Source organism: Panulirus ornatus, chromosome 2, assembly GCF_036320965.1.
Source record: "Panulirus ornatus isolate Po-2019 chromosome 2, ASM3632096v1, whole genome shotgun sequence".
NCBI classification, from domain to species: Eukaryota; Metazoa; Arthropoda; class Malacostraca; order Decapoda; family Palinuridae; genus Panulirus; species Panulirus ornatus.
In genome coordinates, this window is record NC_092225.1 from 79,246,561 (window position 1) to 79,268,373 (window position 21,813).

The window sequence follows — 21,813 nt, forward strand, 5'->3', positions numbered from 1 at the left end:
ATTACCAATTAGATTAATCAATTACTATGCTGATTACTCAACTAATTACATGAATTGTTTGGATTTAACCACAGATTCGTATTCAGCATACCTAAAAGCATCTATCCTGAAATTCTCAAGTCCATTTTTGAAAAAAATCAAGAAAAATCCTAGGGTATAGCCTTGCATTTTGCTTAGATTTTCAACGTCTTCAGATTTTAATGAAAATCTGGGTATAAAAGTTATTGTACATGCTGATTAAGTATTTCGAGTCAAATGACTGCATTTCCTATTATTAATGCCTTTAATTACCCTTTAAGATTAATTATATTAATATGCCAATTACTCGAATAATTATACGAACTTTTTGGTTTTGACTACACATTCGTATTCAACATACCTACAAGCATCTATCCTGAAATTTTCAAGAAAACCCATGTTTTGAAAAAAATCAAGAAAAATCCGAGGCTATATATAGCCTTCCATTTTCCTCAGATTTTTAACTTCTGATTTTAATGAAAATCTGGGTATAGATGTTATTTTACATGCTGATAAAGTATTTCGAGTCAAGTGACTGCATTTCGCATTGTCAATGCCTTTAATTACCCCTTAGATTAATTAGATTAATATGCTAAATACTTGACTAATTACACGAATTTCTGGGTTCTGACCACAGATTCCCATTCAGGATATGTAAAAGCATCTATCCTGAAATTTTCAAGAAAATCCATTTTTGAAAAAAAATCAAGAAAAATCCAAGGCTATAGCCTAGCATTTTCCTCAGATTTTCAACTTCAGATTTTAATGAAACTCTGAGTATAGATGTTATTTTACGAGCTGATTAAATATTTCGAGGAAAAATGACTGCATTTCGCATTATCAATGCCTTTAATTATCCCTTAGATTAATGAAAAATATTGATATGCTATTTGCTCGACTAATTACATGAACTTTTAGGTTTTGACCACAGATTCATATTCATCAGCATACCAAAAAGCGTCTATTCTGAAATTTTCAGGAAAATCCATTTTTTGAAAAAAAATTCCAAGCCTTGGATTTTGCTCAGATTTTCACCTTCAGATCTTAATGAAATTCTTTGTATAGATGTTACTCTACATGCTGATTATTTCGAGTCAAATGACTGCATCTTGTATTATTAATGCCTTAGACAAATTATGATAAAATTAGTATTCTACTTGAGTAATTACATGAATCTATGGGTTTTGACCACAGACTCATATTCATAATGCCTAGAAGCTTCTATCTCGAAATTTTCAAGAAAATCCATTAGAAGAAAAAAAAAAAAAAAATCCAAGGCTATAGCCTTGCATTTTGCTCAGATTTTAAACTTGATATTTTAATGAAAATTTGGGTAAAGATGTTATTTTATATGCCGATTTAGTATTTCTAAATCAAGTCAAATTACTGCATTCCGCCTTGTTAATGCCTTTAATTACCCCTTAGATCAATTATATTAACATCGTAATAACTCGACTAATTAGGGGTATTTTAAATTTTGAAGACAGATTCACATTCAGCATACCTAAAAGCATCTATGCTGAAATTCTCAAGAAAATCCATTTTCTGACAAAATCAAAAAAAATCCAAAGATATAGCCTTGCATTTTCCTCAGATTTTCAACTTCTTCATTATCTATTATTTATTTATATATTTTGCTTTGTCGCTGTCTCCCGCGTTAGTGAGGTAGCGCAAGGAAACAGATGAAAGAATGGCCCAACCCACCCACATACACATGTATATACATACACGTCCACACACGCAAATATACATACCTATACATCTTAATGTACACATATACATACACACACAGACATATACATATATACACATGTACATAATTCATACTTTCCTCCCTTACTTATTCCCACTGCCACCTCGCCACACATGGAATAACATCCCCCTCCCCCCTCATGTGTGCGAGGTAGCGCTAGGAAAAGACAACAAAGGCCCCATTCGTTCACACTCAGTCTCTAGCTGTCATGTAATAATGCACCTGAAACCACAGCTCCCTTTCCACATCCAGGCCCCACACAACTTTCCATGGTTTACCCCAGACGCTTCACATGCCCTGGTTCAATCCATTGACAGCACGTCGACCCCGGTATACCACATCGATCCAATTCACTCTATTCCTTGCACGCCTTTCACCCTCCTGCATGTTCAGGCCCTGATCACTCAGAATCTTTTTCACTTCATCTTTCCACCTCCAATATGGTCTCCCACTTTTCCTCGTTCCCTCCACCTGTGACACATATATCCTCTTGGTCAATCTTTCCTCACTCATTCTCTCCATGTGACCAAACCATTTCAAAGCACCCTCTTCTGCTCTCTCAACCACACTTTTTATTTCCACACACCTCTCTTACCCTTACATTACTTACTCGATCAAACCACCTCACACCACATATTGTCCTCAAACATCTCATTTCTAGCACATCCACCCTCCTATGCACAACTCTATCCATAGCCCACGCCTCGCAACCATACAACATTGTTGGAACCACTATTCCTTCAAACATACCCATTTTTGCTTTCCGAGATAATGTTCTCGACTCCCAAACATTCTTCAAGGCTCCCAGAATTTTCACCCCCTCCCCCACCCTATGATTCACTTCCACTTCCATGGTTCCATCCGCTGCCAGATCCACTCCCAGATATCTAAAACACTTTACTTCCTCCAGTTTTTCTCTATTCAAACTTACCTTCCCATTGACTTGACCCTCAACCCTACTGTACCTAATAACCTTGCTCTTATTCACATTTACTCAACTTTCTTCTTTCACACACTTTACCAAACTCAGTCACCAGCTTCTGCAGTTTTTCACATGAATCAGCCACCAGCGCTGTATCATCAGCAAACAACAACCGACTCACTTCCCAAGCTCTCTCATCCACAACAGACTGCATACTTGCCCCTCTTTCCAAAACTCTTGCATTTACCTCCCTAACAACCCCATCCATAAACAAATTAAACAACCATGGAGACATCACACACCCCTGCTGCAAACCTACATTCACTGAGAACCAATCACTTTCCTCTCTTCCTACACATACACATGCCTTACATCCTCGATAAAAACTTTTCACTGCTTCTAACAACTTGCCTCCCACACCATATATTCTTAATACCTTCCACAGAGCATCTCTATCAACTCTATCATATGCCTTCTCCAGATTCATAAATGCTACATACATATCCATTTGCTTTTCTAAGTATTTCTCACGTACATTCTTCAAAGCAAACGCCTGATCCACACATCCTCTACCACTTCTGAAACCACACTGCTCTTCCCCAATCTGATGCTCTGTACATGCCATCACCCTCTCAATCAACACCCTCCCATATAATTTACCAGGAATACTCAACTTATACCTCTGTAATTTGAGCACTCACTCTTATCCCCTTTGCCTTTGTACAATGGCACTATGCAAGCATTCCGCCAATCCTCTGGCACCTCACCATGAATCATACATACATTCTTCATATCTTAATGAAAATCTGGTTACAGATGTTAATTTACATGCTGATTAAGTATCTCGACTCAAATGACTGCATTTTACATTATCAATGCCTTTAATTACACCTTAGATAAATTATAATTAAAGTATTCTAATTACTCGACTAATTACACAAATTTTTGTTTTTTGGCCACAGATTCGTATTCAGCATACCTAAAAGCATCTATCCTGAAATTCTCAAAAATATCCATTTTTTTTTTTTAAAATCAAGAAAAATCCAAATCTATAGCCATGTATTTTCTTCATATTTTTGACTAATTCAGATTTTAATGAAAATCTGGATATAGATGTTATTTTACATGCTGATTAACCTTTTCATGTCAAATGACTGCATTTCGTATTACGAAGCCTTTACTTACCCCTTAGGTTAATCATAATATTAATATGCTAATTACACGAATTTTTTGGTTTTACCACATATACGTATTCAGCACACCTAAAACCATCTATCCTGAAATTTTTAAGAAAATCTATTTTTTTCTTTAAAAATCAAGAAAAATACAAATAGTATAGCCTTGCATTTTCCTCATATTTTCATGAAAATCTGGGTGTAGATGTTATTCCACATGCTGATTAAGGATTTCCAGTCAAATGACTGCATTTCACATTATTAATGCCTTCAATTACCCCTTAAAATAATTATAATAATATGCGAATGACTCGACTAATTACATGAATCCTCAGGTTTTGACCACAGAATTGTATTCAGCACACCTAAAAGCATCTATCCTGAAATTCTCAAGAAAATCCATTTTTTTAAAAAAATCAAGAAAAATCCAAAGCTATAGCCATGCATTTTCCTCATATTTTCAACTAATCAGATTTTAATGAAAATCTGGGTATAGATGTTACCCTCATATTTTCAACTAATTCAGATTTTAATGAAAATCTGGGTATAGATGTTACTTTACATGCTGATTAATTATTTCGAGTCAAATGACTGGATTTCGCATGATTAATGCCTCTAATTACCCCTTAGTTAAATTATAATTAGAATGCTAATTGCTTGACAAATTACATGAATTTTTGGGTTTTGACCATAGATTCATATTCAGCGTACCTAAAAGCATATATCCTGAAATTCTCATGGATAATGCGAAATGCTCATATTTTCAACCTCTTCAGATTTTAATGCAAATCTGGGTATAGATGTTATTGTACATGCTGATTAAGTATTTCGAGTCAAATTACTGCATTTCGCATTATTAATGCCTTTAATTACCCCTTAGAAAAATGTTAATGCTAATTAATCAACTAATTACATGAATTTTTAGGTTTTGACCAAAGATTCGTATTCAGCATATCTAAAAGCATCTATCCTAAAATTCTCAAGAAAATCCATTTTCTGAAAAAAATAAAGGAAAATCCAAGGCTATAGACTAGCATTTTGCTCAGATTTTCAACTTCAGATTCTAATGAAAATCCCCTTATAAATGTTATTGTACATGCTGATTAAGTATTTTGAGTTAAATGACTACATTTCGCATTATCAGTACCTTTGATTACCCCTTAGAATACTTTAGAATAATAGAATACTTAGAATAATACTAATAGAATACTTAGAATAATATTATTATTAATAGAATAATATCATTATTAATAGAATACTTAGAATAATATTAATATGCTAATTACTCCAATAATTACACAAATTTTGTGGTTTTGACCACAGATTCGTATTCAGTATACCTTAAAGCATATATCCTGAAATTCACAAGAAAATCCATTTTTTGAAAAAAAAATAAAGAAAAATCCGAGGCATGCACTTTACTCGGATTTTCAAGTTCTGATTTTAATGAAAATCTGGGAACAGATGCTTTTCTATATGCTGATTAATTATTTTGAGTCAAATGACTACATTCGCATTATTAATGCCTTTAATTAGACCTTAGAGAAATTATAATTAACTTAGTATGCTAATTATTCCACTAATTGCACGAGTTTTTGGTTTTTGACCATAGATTCGTATTCAGCATACCTAAAAGCATCTATCGTGAATTTCAAGAAAATCCATTTAAAAAAAAATCAAGTAAAATCCAAGGCCATAACCTTGCATTTTCCTCACATTTTCAACTTCAGATTTTCATGAAAATCTGGGTATAGATGTTATTTTACATGCTGATTAACTTTTTCAAGTCAAATGACTGCATTTCGTATTATGAAACCATTAATTACCCCTTAGATTAATTATAATAATATGGTAATTACTCCACTAATTACACAATTTTTTTGTAGTTTTGAACACAGATTCGTATTCAGCATACATAAAAGCATCTATCCTGAAATTCTCAAGAAAATCCATTTTCTGAAAACATTTTCCTCAGATTTTCAACTTCTTTAGATAATGAAAATCTGGATGTAGATGTTATTTTACATGCTGATTAAGTATTTCGAGTCAAAGGACTGTATTTCGCATTATTAATGCCTTTAATTACCCCTTAGATGAATTATGCTAAAATTTGTATGCTACTCATTCGACTAATTCCACGAATTTTTTACTCTTGACCACAGATTAGTATTCAGCGTACCTAAAAGCATCTATCCTGAAATTCTCAAGAAAATCTATTTTCTTAAACATCTAGAAAAATCCAATGCCTTGCATTTTGCTCAATTTTCAACTTCTTCAGATCTTAATGAAAATCTGGGTATAGATGTTATTTAACATGCTGATTCAGAATTTCGAGTCAAATGACTGCATTTCGCATAATCAATGCTATTGGCTAACCTTTAGATAAATTATTTATAAAACTAATACGCTAATTACTCGGCTAATTACATGAATTTTTTGGGTTCTGACCACAGATTAGTGTTCAGCATCTATCCTGAATTTCTCAAGAAATTCCATTTTTTTTAGAAAATCAAGAAAAATTGAAGGCTCTTGCATTTTGCTCAGATTTTCAACTCCAGATTTCAATGAAAATCTGGGAATAGATAATTAAAACATTAATGAGCTAATTACTCCACTAATTACACAAATTTTTTGGTTTTGACCACAGATTCATATTCAGCATACCTTTATTTTTTATTTATTTTGCTTTGTCGCTGTCTCACGCGTTTGCGAGGTAGCGCAAGGAAACAGACGAAAGAAATGGCCCAACCCACCCCCATGCACATGTATATACATACATGTCCACACACACACAAATATACATACCTATACATCTCAATGTATACATATATATACACACACAGACACATACATATATACACATGCACACAATTCACACTGTCTGCCCCTACTCATTCCCATCGCCACCTCGCCACACATGGAATAACATCCCCCTCCCCCCCTCATGTGTGCGAGGTAGTGCTAGGAAAAGACAACAAAGGCCCCATTCGTTCACACTCAGTCTCTAGCTGTCATGCAATAATGCCCAAAACCACAGCTCCCTTTCCACATCCAGGCCCCACACAACTTTCCATGGTTTATCCCAGATGCTTCACATGCCCTGATTCAATCCATTGACAGTACGTCGACCCCGGTATACCACATCGATCCAATTCACTCTATTCCTTGCCAGCCTTTCACCCTCCTGCATGTTCAGGCCCCAATCACTCAAAATCTTTTTCACTCCATCTTTCCACCTCCAATTTGGTCTCCCACTTCTCCTCGTTCCCTCCACTTCCGACACATATATCCTCTTTGTCAATCTTTCCTCACTCATTCTCTCCATGTGACCAAACCATTTCAAAACACCCTCTTCTGCTCTCTCAACCACGCTCTTATTATTTCCACACATCTCTCCTACCCTTACATTACTTACTCGATCAAACCACCTCACACCACACATTGTCCTCAAACATCTCATTTCCAGCACATCCACCCTCCTGCGCGCAACTCTATCCATAGCCCATGCCTTGCAACCATACAACATTGCTGGAACCACTATTCCTTCAAACAGCCATTTTTGCTTTCCAAGATAATGTTCTCGACTTCCACACATTCTTCAAGGCTCCCAGGATTTTCGCCCCCTCCCCCACCCTATGATTCACTTCTGCTTCCATGGTTCCATCTGCTGCTAGATCCACTCCCAGATATCTAAAACACCCCACCTCCTCCAATTCCTCTCCATTCAAACTCACCTCCCAATTGACTTGACCCTCAACCCTACTGTACCTAAAAACCTTGCTCTTATTCACATTCACTCTTAACTTTCTTCTTTCACACACTTTACCTAACTCAGTCACTAGCTTCTGCAGTTTTTCACATGAATCAGCCACCAGTGCTGTATCATCAGCGAACAACAAATGACTCACTTCCCAAACTCTCTCATCCAACAGACTTCATACTTGCCCCTCTTTCCAAAACTCTTGCATTCACCTCCCTAACAACATACCTAAAAGCATATATCCTGAGATTTTCTAGAAAATCCACTTGTGGAAAAAAAATAAAAATCAAAGACTATATAACCTTGCATTTTGCTGATTTTCAACTTCTTCCAATTTTAATGAAAATCTGGTTATAGATGTTATTATACATGCTGATTAAGTATTTTGAGTCAAATGACTGCATTTCGCATTATTAATGCCTTTAATTACCCTAGATTAATTATAAAATCAATATGCTAATTACTCGACTAATTATACGAATTTTTGGGTTTTTACCAAAGATTCATATTCTGCACATCTAAAAGCATCTATCCTGACCTTTTCAAGAAAATCCATTTTTTGAATGGAGGATCTTGCTTAGATTTTCAACTTCTTCAGATTTTAATGAAAAGCTGAGTATAGATGTTATTTTACATGCTGATCAAATATTTCGATTTAAATGACTATATTTCACATTATTGTTGCCTTTAGATTAATCATAAGATTAATGAGCTAATTACTCAACTAATTACATGAATTTTTGGGTTTTGACCAGAGATTCCTATTTAGCATATGTAAAAGCATCTATCCTGAAATTTTCAGGAAAATCCATTTTTTTAAAAAAAATCAAGAAAAATCCTAGGCTATATCCTTGCATTTTCCTCAGATTTTCAACTTCATATCTTAATGATAATCTGGGAATAGATGTTATTTAAACGTTGATAAAGTATTTAGAGTCAAATGACTGCATTTCCCATCATTAATGCCTTTAATTGCCCATTAGATTACTCAAAATTGATATGCTAATTACTCAACTAATTACACAATTTTTCAGGTTTTGACCACAGATTCCTATTCAGCATACCGAAAAGCATCTATCCTGTAATTCTCAAGAGAATCCATCTTTTGAAAAAAATCAAGAAAAATCAAAGGCATATTCCTTAGAATTTCAACTTCTTCAAATTTTAATGAAAATCTGGGTACAGATGTTATTTCACATGCTGATTAACTATTTCGAATCAAATGACTATTTCCCATTATTAATGCCTTTAATTACCCCTCAAATCAATTATATTAATATGCTAATTACTCGACTAATTACATGAATTTTCAGGTTTTAACCACAGATTCATATTCAACATACCTAAAATCATCTATCCTGAAATTCTCAAGAAAATCCATTTTCTGAAAAAATCTGAACATTTTGCTCAGATTTTCAACTTGATTTTAATGAAAATCTGGGTATAGAATAGAAGTTATTTCACATGCTGATTAAGTATTTTGAGTCAAATGACTGCATTTCGCATTATTAAGGACTTTAATTACCTCAGATAAATTATAAAATCAATATGCTAATTACTCGACTAATTACACAAATTTTTAAGTTTTGACCATAGATTCGTATTCAGCATACCTAAAAGCATCTATCCTGAAATTATCAAGAAAATCCATTTTCTGAAAAAAAATCAACAAAAATCCAAGGCTATAGCCTTATATTTTACTCAGATTTTCAACCTAAAAGTATCTATCCTGAAATGCTCAAGAAAATCCATTTTTTTTAAAAAAGAATCAAGAAAAATCCAACTTCTTTAGATTTTAATAAAACTCTGGGTATGAATGTTATTTTATATACTGATTAAGTATTTCGAGTCAAATCACTGCATTTCGTATTATGAAGCCTTTAATTAACCCTTTGATTAATTATAACATCAAAATGCTAATTATTCCAGTAATTACAAGAAATTTTTGGTTTCGACCAAAGACTCGTATTCAGCATACCTAAAAGCATCTATTCTGAAATTTTCAGGAAAATCCATTTTTTGAAAAAAAAAAAAAAAAAAAAAACCCAAGGCCTTGCATTTTGCTCAGACTTTCAACTTCTTCAGATTTTAAAGAAAATCTTTGTATAGATGTTACTTTATACTGTTATAAAGTATTTCGAGTCAAATGACTGCATTTCCCATTATTAATGCCTTTAATTACAAATTAGATTAATTATAAAATTAATGCTAATTACTCGAATGATCAGACAAATTTTTGGGTTTTTCCCACAGATTCGTATTCATCATACCTAAAACCATCTATCCTGAAATTTTCAAGAAAATCCATTTTTTTTAAATGGAGGATTTTGCTCAGATTTTCAACTTCATCAAATATTAATGAAAAGCTGAATCTAGATGTTATTTTACATGCTGATTAAGTATTTCAAGTCAAATGACTGCATGTCGCATTATCAATGCCTTTAAATACCCCTTAGATAAATTATAATAAAATCAGTATAGTAATTACTCGACTATTTACACGAATTTTTGGGTTTTGACCATGGATTCATATTCAGCATATCAAGGAGCATCTATCGTGAAATTCTCAAGAAAATTCATTTTTGAAAAAATCAATTAAATTCAAGGCTATAGCCTTGCATTTTCCTCAGATTTTCAACTTTTTCAGATTTTAATGAAAATCTGGGTATAGATGTTACTTTACAAGCTGATTAAGCATTTCAAATGAAATGACTGCATTTCGCATTATCAATGCCTTTAATTACCCCTTAGATTAATTATAATAAGATTGCTATGCTAATAATATTAATATTCTAATTACATGAATTTCTTGGTTTTAACGACAGATTCATATTCAGCATACCTAAAAATATCTATCCTGAAATTCTCAAGAAAATCCATTTTCTGAACAAAATCAAGAAAAATCCAGCCTTGCATTTTGCTCAGATTTTCAAATTCAGATCTTAATGAAAATCTGGGTATAGATGTTATTTTACAAGCTGATTAAGTATTTCGCATCAAATGACTGCATTTCACATTATTAATGCCTTTAATTACCCGTTCGATTAATTGATAAAATTAACATGCCAATCACTCGAATCACACGAATTTTTGGTTTTGACCACAGATTCGTATTTAGCATACCTAAAAGCATCTATTCTGAAATTTTCAAGAAAATCCATTGAAAAAAAAATGAATAAAAATATTTTCCAAGGCATTTTCCTCAGATTTTCAAATTCTTCAGATTTCAATGAAAATCTGTGTATAGATGTTATTTTACATGCTGATTAAGTATTTTCAGTCAAATGACTGCATTTCCCATTATTAATCCTTTAATTACCCCTTAGATTAATCATATCAATATGCTAATTACTCAACTAATTACAAGAAATTTTAGGTTTTGACCACAGATTCCTATTCAGCATACCTAAAAGCATTTAACCTTAAATTCTCAAGAAAATCCATTTTTTGAGAAAAATAAAGAAAAATCCAAAGCATTTTGCTCAGATTTTCAACTTCAGATTTTAATTAAAATCTGCGTATAGATATTATTTAACATGCTGATAAAGTATTTCAAGTCAAATGACTGCATTTGACCTTATCAATGCCTTACGCCTTTCCTTAACCCTTAGATTATCATAAAATTAGTAAGCTAATCACTCGATTAATTACAAGAGCTTTTGGGTTTTGATCACAAATTCCTATTCAGCATGTATAAAAGCATCTATCCTGAAATTATCAAGAAAATCCATGTTTTGAAAAAAATCAAGAAAAATCCTAGGCATTCTTTTTTTCCTCAGATTTTCAACTTCAAATATTGATGAAAATCTGGGTATAGATGTTATTTTACATGCTGATTAAGTATTTTGAGTCAAATGACTGCAATTCGCATTATCAATGCCTTTGATTACCCCTTAGAATAATACTACTATGCTAATTACTCGACTAATTACATGAATTTTTAGGTTTTGACCACAGATTCGTATTCAGCATACCTAAAAGCATGTACCCTAAAATTCTCAAGAAAATCCATTTTCTGAAAAAAATCAAGAAAAATCCAAGGCTATATATATTAGCACTGCATTTTGCTCAGTTTTTCAACTTCAGATTTTAATGAAAATCTGGGTATAGATACTATTTTCCATGCTGATTAAGCATTTCGAGTCAAATGACTGCATTTCGCATTAATACCTTTAATTACCCGAGATAAATTATAAAAATAGTATGCTAATTACTCGACTAATTACCCGAATTTTTGGGTTTTGATGACCAATTCGTATTCAGCATACCTAAAAGCATATATCCTGAAATTCTCAAAAAATCCATTTTTGAAATAAATCAAGAAAAATGCAACTTCTACTTTCAACTTCTTCAGATTTTAATGAAAATCTGGGTATAGATTTTATTTTACATGCTGATTACATACTTCAAGTAAAATGAAGGCATTTACCATTATTATTGCCTTTAATTCCCTCTTAGACTATTCATAATATTGATATGCTAATTACTCGACTAATTACATGAATTTTTAGGTTTTGACCACATATTCCTATTCAGCATACCTAGAAGCATCTATCCTGAAATTCTCAAGAAAATCCATTTCAACTTCGTCAGATTTTAATGAAAATCTGGGTATAGATGCTATTTTACATGCTGTTTAGGTATCTGGAGTCAAATGACTGCATTTCGCATTATTAATGCCTTTATTTACCCATTAGATAAATTATAATATAGTATGTTAATTACTCTACTAATTACCAAATTTTAGAGTTTTGACCTGTACAGATTCGTATTCGGCATACCTAAAAGCATATATCCTGAAATTCTCAAGAAAATCCATTATTTGAAGAAAATCAAGAAAAATCCAAGGCCTTGTATTTTGCTCAGATTTTCAACTTCAGATTTTAATGAAAATCTGGATATAGATGTTATCTTACATCCTGATTAAGTATTTTGAGTCAAATGACTGCATTTCACATTATTAATTCCTTTAATTACCCCTTAGATAAAATATAAGATTTGTATGCTAATTACTCAACTAATTACACGAATTTTTGGGTTTTGACCACAGATTCGTATTCAGGATACCTAAAAGCATGTATCCGGAGATTTTCAAGAAAATCCATTTCTTAAAAAAATAAAGAAAAATCCAAGGCCTTGCAGTGTGCTCAGATTTTCAACTTCAAATTTTAATAAAAAGCTGAGTATAGATGTTATTTCACATGCTGATTAAGTATTTCGAGCGAAATGACTGCATTTCGTATCATTAATGCCTTTAATTACCCCTTATATTAAGTATATGATAATTGACTAACTACACGAATTTTTAGGTTTTGACCACAGATTCCTATTCAGCATACGTAAAGGCATCTATCCTGAAATTCTAGCATAGCATTTTCCTAAGATTTTCAACTTCTTCAGATTTTAATGAAAATCTGGATATAGATGTTATTTTACATGCTGATTAAGTACTTCGAGTAAAATGACTGCATTTCGCATTATTAATTATTTCAATTACGGCTTAGATTAATAAAAATATTAATATGCTAATTACTCGACTAATTACACTAATTTTCAGGTTTTGACCACAGATTCCTATTCAGTATATCTAAAAGTATCTATCCTGAAATTCTCAAGAAAATCCAGTTTTTAAAAAGAAATCAACAAAAATCCAAGGCATTTTTCTAAGATTTTCAACTTTTTCAGATTTTAATTGAAAAACTTTGAATAGATGTTATTTTACATAGATTAAGTATTTCGAGTCAAATGACTGTATTTCACATTATTAATGCCTTTAATTACCTCTTAGATTAATGATAAAATCAATATGCTAATTACTCGACTAATTACTGTAATTTTTAGATTTTAACCAGATTCTTGTTTAGCATACCTAAAAGCATCTATCCTGAAATCTTAAAGAAAATCAATTTCTTGAAATCAAGAAAAATCCAAGGCCATGCATTCTGCTCAGATTTTCAACTTCAAATTTTAATGAAAAGCTAAGTATAGATGTTATTTTACATGCTGATTATTTCGAGTCATATGACTACATTTCCCATTATTAATGCATTTAATTACCCCTTAGATAAATCACAATAAAATTAGTATGCTAATTACTCGACTAATTACATGAATTTTTGGATTTTGACCACAGATTCGTATTCAGCATAGCTAAAATAATTTTTTCTGAAATTCTCAAAAAATCCGTTCATTGAAAAAAATAAAAATCCAAGGGCTTGCATTTTGCTCAGATTTTGAAGTCCTTCAGGTTTTAATGAAAATCTTTGTGTAGTTTTATTTTACATACTGATTAAGTATTTCAAATCAAATGACTGCATTTCGCATTACTAATGCCTTTAACTTTTCCTTAGATTAATTATATTAATATGCTAATTAACCGACTAATTCCATGAATTTTTAGGTTTTGACCAGAGATTCGTATTAAGCATACCTTAAAGCATCTATCCTGAAATTCTCAAGAAAATCCATTTTCTGAAAAAATCAAGAAAAATTGAAGGCTTTTCATTTTGCTCGGATTTTAAACTCCTTCAGATCTTAATGAAAAGCTGATATAGATGTTAATTTACATGCTGATTAAGTATTTCGAGTCAAACGATTGCATTTCATATTATGAAGTCTTTAAATACCCCTTAGATTAATTCTAATAATATTCATATACTAATTACTCCACTAATTACACGAATTTTTTGGTTTTGACCACAGATTCATATTCAGTTTACCTAAAAGCATCTATCCTGAAATTCTCAAGAAAATCCATTTTTTCAAAAAAAAATCATGAAAAATCCAAGGCTTGCATTTTGCTCATATTTTCAACTTCTTCATATTTTAATGACAATCTCGGTATACATGTTATTTTACATGCAGATTAAGTATTTCGAGTCAAATGACTACATTTCGCATTATTAATGCCTTTAATAACCCCTTAGATTATAATATTAATATGCAAATTACTCGACTACATGAATTTTTAGGTGTTGACCACAGATTCATATTCAGCAAACCTAAAAGCATTTATCCTGAAATTCACAAGAAAATCCACATCTGAAAAAAAAAAAAAAAAAAAAAAATCCAAGGCAATAGCCTGGCATTTTCCTCAGATTTTAAACTTCAGATTTTATTGAATATCTGGTTTTAGATGTTATTTTACATGCTGATTAAGAATTTCAAGTCAAATGACTGCATTTCGCATTATCAATGCCTTTAATTAACCATTAGATTAATCAGTAATAATGCTAATTACTCGACTAATCACATGAATTATTAGCTTTTGACCATATATTCGTGTTCAGCATACCTAAAAGCATCTATCCTGAAATTCTCAAAAAAATCCATTTTCTGAAAAAATTAAAAAAAAATCCAAGGCCTTGCATTTTGCTCAGATTTTCAACTTCAGATTTTAATGAAAAGCTGAGTATAAATGTTATTTTACATGTTGATTAAGTATTTTGAGTCAAATGACATTTCCTATTATGTAGCCTTTAATTACCCCTTAGATTAATCCTAATATTTATATGCTAATTGCTCGACTAATTAGACAAATGTTTTGGTGTTGACCACAGATTTGTATTCAGTATATCTAAAAGCATCTATCCTGAAATTCTTAAGAAAATCCATTTTTTCAAAAAATCAAAAGCAAAGGCTTGTATTTTGCTCATATTTTCAACTTTAAATTTTAATGACAATCTGGGTATAGATGTTATTTTACATGCTGATTAAGTATTTTGAGTCAAATGACTGCATTTCACATTATTGCCTTTAATTACCCCTTAGATTAATTATATTAATATGCTAATTACTCGACTAATTACAAGAACTTTTAGGTTTTGACCACAGACTCGTATTCAGCATACCTAAAAGCATCTATCCTGAAATTCACAAGAAAATCCATTTCTAAAAAAGAAATAAAAAAAAAAAAATCCAAGGCAATAGCCTGGCATTTACCTCAGATTTTCAACTTCTTCAGATTTTAATGACAACCAGGGTATAGATGTTATTTTACGAGCTGATTAAGTATTTTGAGTCAAATGACTGCATTTCGCATTATCAATGCCTTCAACTACCCCTTAGATTAATCATGATAAAACTAATATGCTAATTACTCGACTGATTACACAAATTTTTGGGTTTCGACCAGATTTGTATTCAGCATACCTAAAAGCATCTATTCTGAAATTCTAATGAAAATCCATTTTTTGAAAAAAAAAAAAAAAAAAAAATCCAAAGCTATACAGCATTTCATTTTGCTCAGATTTTCAACTTCAGATTTTAATGAAAATCAGGGTATATATGCCATTTTAAATGCTGATTAAGTATGTCGAGTGAAATGACTGCATTTCGCATTATTAATGCCTTTAGTTACCCCTTAGATGAATTATGATAATACTGATATGCCAATTACTCGGCTAATTACATTAATTTTTAGGTTTCGACCACAGGTTCGTTTTCAGCACACCTAAAAGCATCTATCCTGATTTTTCAAGAAAAGCCATTTTTAAATAAAAATCATGAAAAAATCCAAGGGTATAGACTTGCATTTTCTTCAGATTTCCAACTTTTTCAGATTTTAATGAAAATCTGGGTATAGGTGTTATTTTACATGCTAAGTATTTCAAGTCAAATGACTGTATTTCGCATTATTAATGCCCTTAATTACCCTTTAGATTAATTATAAAATTAGTATGCTAATTACTTGACTAATTAAAAAAATATTTTGGTTTTGACCACAGATTCGTATTCAGCATACCTAAAAGCATCTAAACTGAAATTCTCAAAAAAAATCCATTTTATGAAAAAAATCAAGAAAAATTCTAGGATATATATATATATATATATATTTATTATACTTTGTCGCTGTCTCCCGCGTTTGCGAGGTAGCGCAAGGAAACAGACGAAAGAAATGGCCCCCCCCCCCATACACATGTATATACATACGTCCACACACGCAAATATACATACCTACACAGCTTTCCATGGTTTACCCCAGACGCTTCACATGCCTTGCTTCAATCCACTGACAGCACGTCAACCCCGGTATACCACATCGCTCCAATTCACTCTATTCCTTGCCCTCCTTTCACCCTCCTCCATGTTCAGGCCCCGATCACACAAAATCTTTTTCACTCCATCTTTCCACCTCCAATTTGGTCTCCCTCTTCTCCTTGTTCCCTCCACCTCCGACACATATATCCTCTTGGTCAATCTTTCCTCACTCATCCTCTCCATGTGCCCAAACCACTTCAAAACACCCTCTTCTGCTCTCTCAACCACGCTCTTTTTATTTCCACACATCTCTCTTACCCTTACGTTACTCACTCGATCAAACCACCTCACACCACACATTGTCCTCAAACATCTCATTTCCAGCACATCCATCCTCCTGCGCACAACTCTATCCATAGCCCACGCCTCGCAACCATACAACATTGTTGGAACCACTATTCCTTCAAACATACCCATTTTTGCTTTCCGAGATAATGTTCTCGACTTCCACGCATTCTTCAAGGCCCCCAGGATTTTCGCCCTCTCCCCCACCCTATGATCCACTTCCGCTTCCATGGTTCCATCCGCTGCCAGATCCACTCCCAGATATCTAAAACACTTCACTTCCTCCAGTTTTTCTCCATTCAAACTTACCTCCCAGTTGACTTGACCCTCAACCCTACTGTACCTAATAACCTTGCTTTTATTCACATTTACTCTTAACTTTCTTCCTCCACACACTTTTCCAAACTCAGTCACCAGCTTCTGCAGTTTCTCACATGAATCAGCCACCAGCGCTGTATCATCAGCGAACAACAACTGACTCACTTCCCAAGCTCTCTCATCCCCAACAGACTTCATACTTGCCCCTCTTTCCAAAACTCTTGCATTTACCTCCCTAACAACCCCATCCATAAACAAATTAAACAACCATGGAGACATCACACACCCCTGCCGCAAACCTACATTCACTGAGAACCAATCACTTTCCTCTCTTCCTACACGTACACATGCCTTACATCCTCGATAAAAACTTTTCACTGCTTCTAACAAATTTCCTCCCACACCATATATTCTTAATACCTTCCACAGAGCATCTCTATCAACTCTATCATATGCCTTCTCCAGATCCATAAATGCTACATACAAATCCATTTGCTTTTCTAAGTATTTCTCACATACATTCTTCAAAGCAAACACCCGATCCACACATCCTCTACCACTTCTGAAACCACACTGCTCTTCCCCAATCTGATGCTCTGTACATGCCTTCACCCTCTCAATCAATACCCTCCCATATAATTTACCAGGAATACTCAACAAACTTTTTTTTTTTTTTTTTTTTTTATACTTTGTCGCTGTCTCCCGCGTTTGCGAGGTAGCGCAAGGAAACAGACGAAAGAAATGGCCCAACCCCCCCCCCATACACATGTACATACACACGTCCACACACGCAAATATACATACCTACACAGCTTTCCATGGTTTACCCCAGACGCTTCACATGCCTTGCTTCAATCCACTGACAGCACGTCAACCACTGTATACCACATGACACCAATTCACTCTATTTCTTGCCCTCCTTTCACCCTCCTGCATGTTCAGGCCCCGATCACACAAAATCTTTTTCACTCCATCTTTCCACCTCCAATTTGGTCTCCCTCTTCTCCTCGTTCCCTCCACCTCCGACACATATATCCTCTTGGTCAATCTCTCCTCACTCATTCTCTCCATGTGCCCAAACCATTTCAAAACACCCTCTTCTGCTCTCTCAACCACGCTCTTTTTATTTCCACACATCTCTCTTACCCTTACGTTACTTACTCGATCAAACCACCTCACACCACACATTGTCCTCAAACATCTCATTTCCAGCACATCCATCCTCCTGCGCACATCTCTATCCATAGCCCACGCCTCGCAACCATACAACATTGTTGGAACCACTATTCCTTCAAACATACCCATTTTTGCTTTCCGAGATAATGTTCTCGACTTCCACACATTTTTCAAGGCTCCCAAAATTTTCGCCCCCGCCCCCACCCTATGATCCACTTCCGCTTCCATGGTTCCATCCGCTGACAGATCCACTCCCAGATATCTAAAACACTTCACTTCCTCCAGTTTTTCTCCATTCAAACTCACCTCCCAATTGACTTGACCCTCACCCCTACTGTACCTAATAACCTTGCTCTTATTCACATTTACTCTTAACTTTCTTCTTCCACACACTTTACCAAACTCAGTCACCAGCTTCTGCAGTTTCTCACATGAATCAGCCACCAGCGCTGTATCATCAGCGAACAACAACTGACTCACTTCCCAAGCTCTCTCATCCCCAACAGACTTCATACTTGCCCCTCTTTCCAGGACTCTTGCATTTACCTCCCTAACAACCCTTAATTTGAGCACTCACTCTTATCCCCTTTGCCTTTGTACAATGGCACTATGCACGCATTCCGCCAATCCTCAGGCACCTCACCATGAGTCATACATACATTAAATAACCTTACCAACCAGTCAACAATACAGTCACCCCCTTTTTTAATAAATTCCACTGCAATACCATCCAAACCTGCTGCCTTGCCGGCTTTCATCTTCCGCAAAGCTTTCACTACCTCTTCTCTGTTTACCAAATCATTTTCCCTAACCCTCTCACTTTGCACACCACCTCGACCAAAACACCCTATATCTGCCACTCTATCATCAAACACATTCAACAAACCTTCAAAATACTCACTCCATCTCCTTCTCACATCACCACTACTTGTTATCACCTCCCCATTTGCGCCCTTCACTGAAGTTCCCATTTGCTCCCTTGTCTTACGCACTTTATTTACCTCCTTCCAAACATCTTTTTATTCTCCCTAAAATTTAATGATACTCTCTCACCCCAACTCTCATTTGCCCTTTTTTTCACCTCTTGCACCTTTCTCTTGACCTCCTGTCTCTTTCTTTTATACACCTCCCACTCAATTGCATTTTTTCCCTGCAAAAATCGTCCAAATGCCTCTCTCTTCTCTTTCACTAATACTCTTACTTCTTCATCCCACCACTCACTACCCTTTCTAATCAACCCACCTCCCACTCTTCTCATGCCACAAGCATCTTTTGCGCAATCCATCACTGATTCCCTAAATACATCCCATTCCTCCCCCACTCCCCTTACTTCCATTGTTCTCACCTTTTTCCATTCTGTACTCAGTCTCTCCTGGTACTTCCTCACACAGGTCTCCTTCTCAAGCTCACTTACTCTCACCACCCTCTTCACCCCAACATTCACTCTTCTTTTCTGAAAACCCATACAAATCTTCACCTTAGCCTCCACAAGATAATGATCAGACATCCCTCCAGTTGCACCTCTCAGCACATTAACATCCAAAAGTCTCTCTTTCGCACGCCTGTCAATTAACACGTAATCCAATAACGCTCTCTGGCCATCTCTCCTACTTACATAGGTATACTTATGTATATCTCGCTTTTTAAACCAGGTATTCCCAATCATCAGTCCTTTTTCAGCACATAAATCTACAAGTTCTTCACCATTTCCATTTACAACACTGAACACCCCATGTATACCAATTATTCCCTCAACTGCCACATTACTCACCTTTGCATTCAAATCACCCATCACTATAACCCGGTCTCGTGCATCAAAACCACTAACACACTCATTCAGCTGCTCCCAAAACACTTGCCTCTCTTGATCTTTCTTCTCATGCCCAGGTGCATATGCACCAATAATCACCCACCTCTCTCCATCAACTTTCAGTTTTACCCATATTAATCGAGAATTTACTTTCTTACATATATATATATATATATATATATATATCCTCCCCTCTTTTTTTTTTTTTTTTTAATTTTCCAAAATAAGGAACAGAGGGGGCCAGGTGAGGATATTTCAAAAAAGGCCCAGTCCTCTGTTCTTAACGCTACCTCGCTAACGCAGGAAATGGCGAATAGTTTAAAAGAAAGAAAAAAAAAAGAAATATGTGTGGAAATAAAAAGAGCGTGGTTGAGAGAGCAGAAGAGGGTGTTTTGAAGTGGTTTGGGCACATGGAGAGAATGAGTGAGGAAAGATTGACCAAGAGGATATATGTGTCGGAGGTGGAGGGAACAAGGAGAAGGGGGAGACCAAATTGGAGGTGGAAAGATGGAGTGAAAAAGATTTTGTGTGATTGGGGCCTGAACATGCAGGAGGGTGAAAGGAGGGCAAGGAATAGAGTGAATTGGAGCGATGTGGTATACCGGGGTTGACGTGCTGTCAGTGGATTGAATCAAGGCATGTGAAGCGTCTGGGGTAAACCATGGAAAGCTGTGTAGGTATGTATATTTGCGTGTGTGGACGTATGTATATACATGTGTATGGGGGGGTTGGGCCATTTCTTTCGTCTGTTTCCTTGCGCTACCTCGCAAACGCGGGAGACAGCGACAAAGTATAATAAAAAAAAAATATATATATATATATATATATATATATATATATATATATATATATATATATATATATATATATATATATTTGGACGGTTTTTGCAGGGAAAAGATGCAACTGAGTGGGAGATGTATAAAAGAAAAAGACAGGAGGTCAAGAGAAAGGTGCAAGAGGTGAAAAAGAGGGCAAATGAGAGTTGGGGTGAGAGAGTATCATTAAATTTTAGGGAGAATAAAAAGATGTTCTGGAAGGAGGTAAAAAAAGTGCGTAAGACAAGGGAGCAAATGGGAACTTCAGTGAAGGGCGCAAATGGGAGAGTGATAACAAGTAACGGTGATGTGAGAAGGAGATGGAGTGAGTATTTTGAAGGTTTGTTGAATGTGTTTGATGATAGAGTGGCAGATATAGGGTGTTTTGGTCGAGGTGGTGTGCAAAGCGAGAGGGTTAGGGAAAATGATTTGGTAAACAGAGAAGAGGTAGTAAAAGCTTTGCGGAAGATGAAAGCCGGCAAGGCAGCAGGTTTGGATGGTATTGCAGTGGAATTTATTATAAAAGGGGGTGACTGTATTATTGACTGGTTGGTAAGGTTATTTAAAGTATGTATGACTCATGGTGAGGTGCCTGGGGATTGGCGGAATGCGTGCATAGTGCCATTGTACAAAGGCAAAGGGGATAAGAGTAAGTACTCAAATTACAGAGGTATAAGTTTGTTGAGTATTCCTGGTAAATTATATGGGAGGGTATTGATTGAAAGGGTGAAGGCATGTA

The 21,813-nt window shown here is 34.5% G+C and overlaps 1 protein-coding gene across 6 annotated transcripts in view; it reads right to left on the reverse strand.

Annotated features, from left to right (window-relative positions):
• The window catches only part of ecd (ecdysoneless cell cycle regulator), a 708,809-nt gene that overhangs the window by 278,068 nt on the left and 408,928 nt on the right, over positions 1-21,813 (reverse strand). The window lies entirely within an intron of this gene.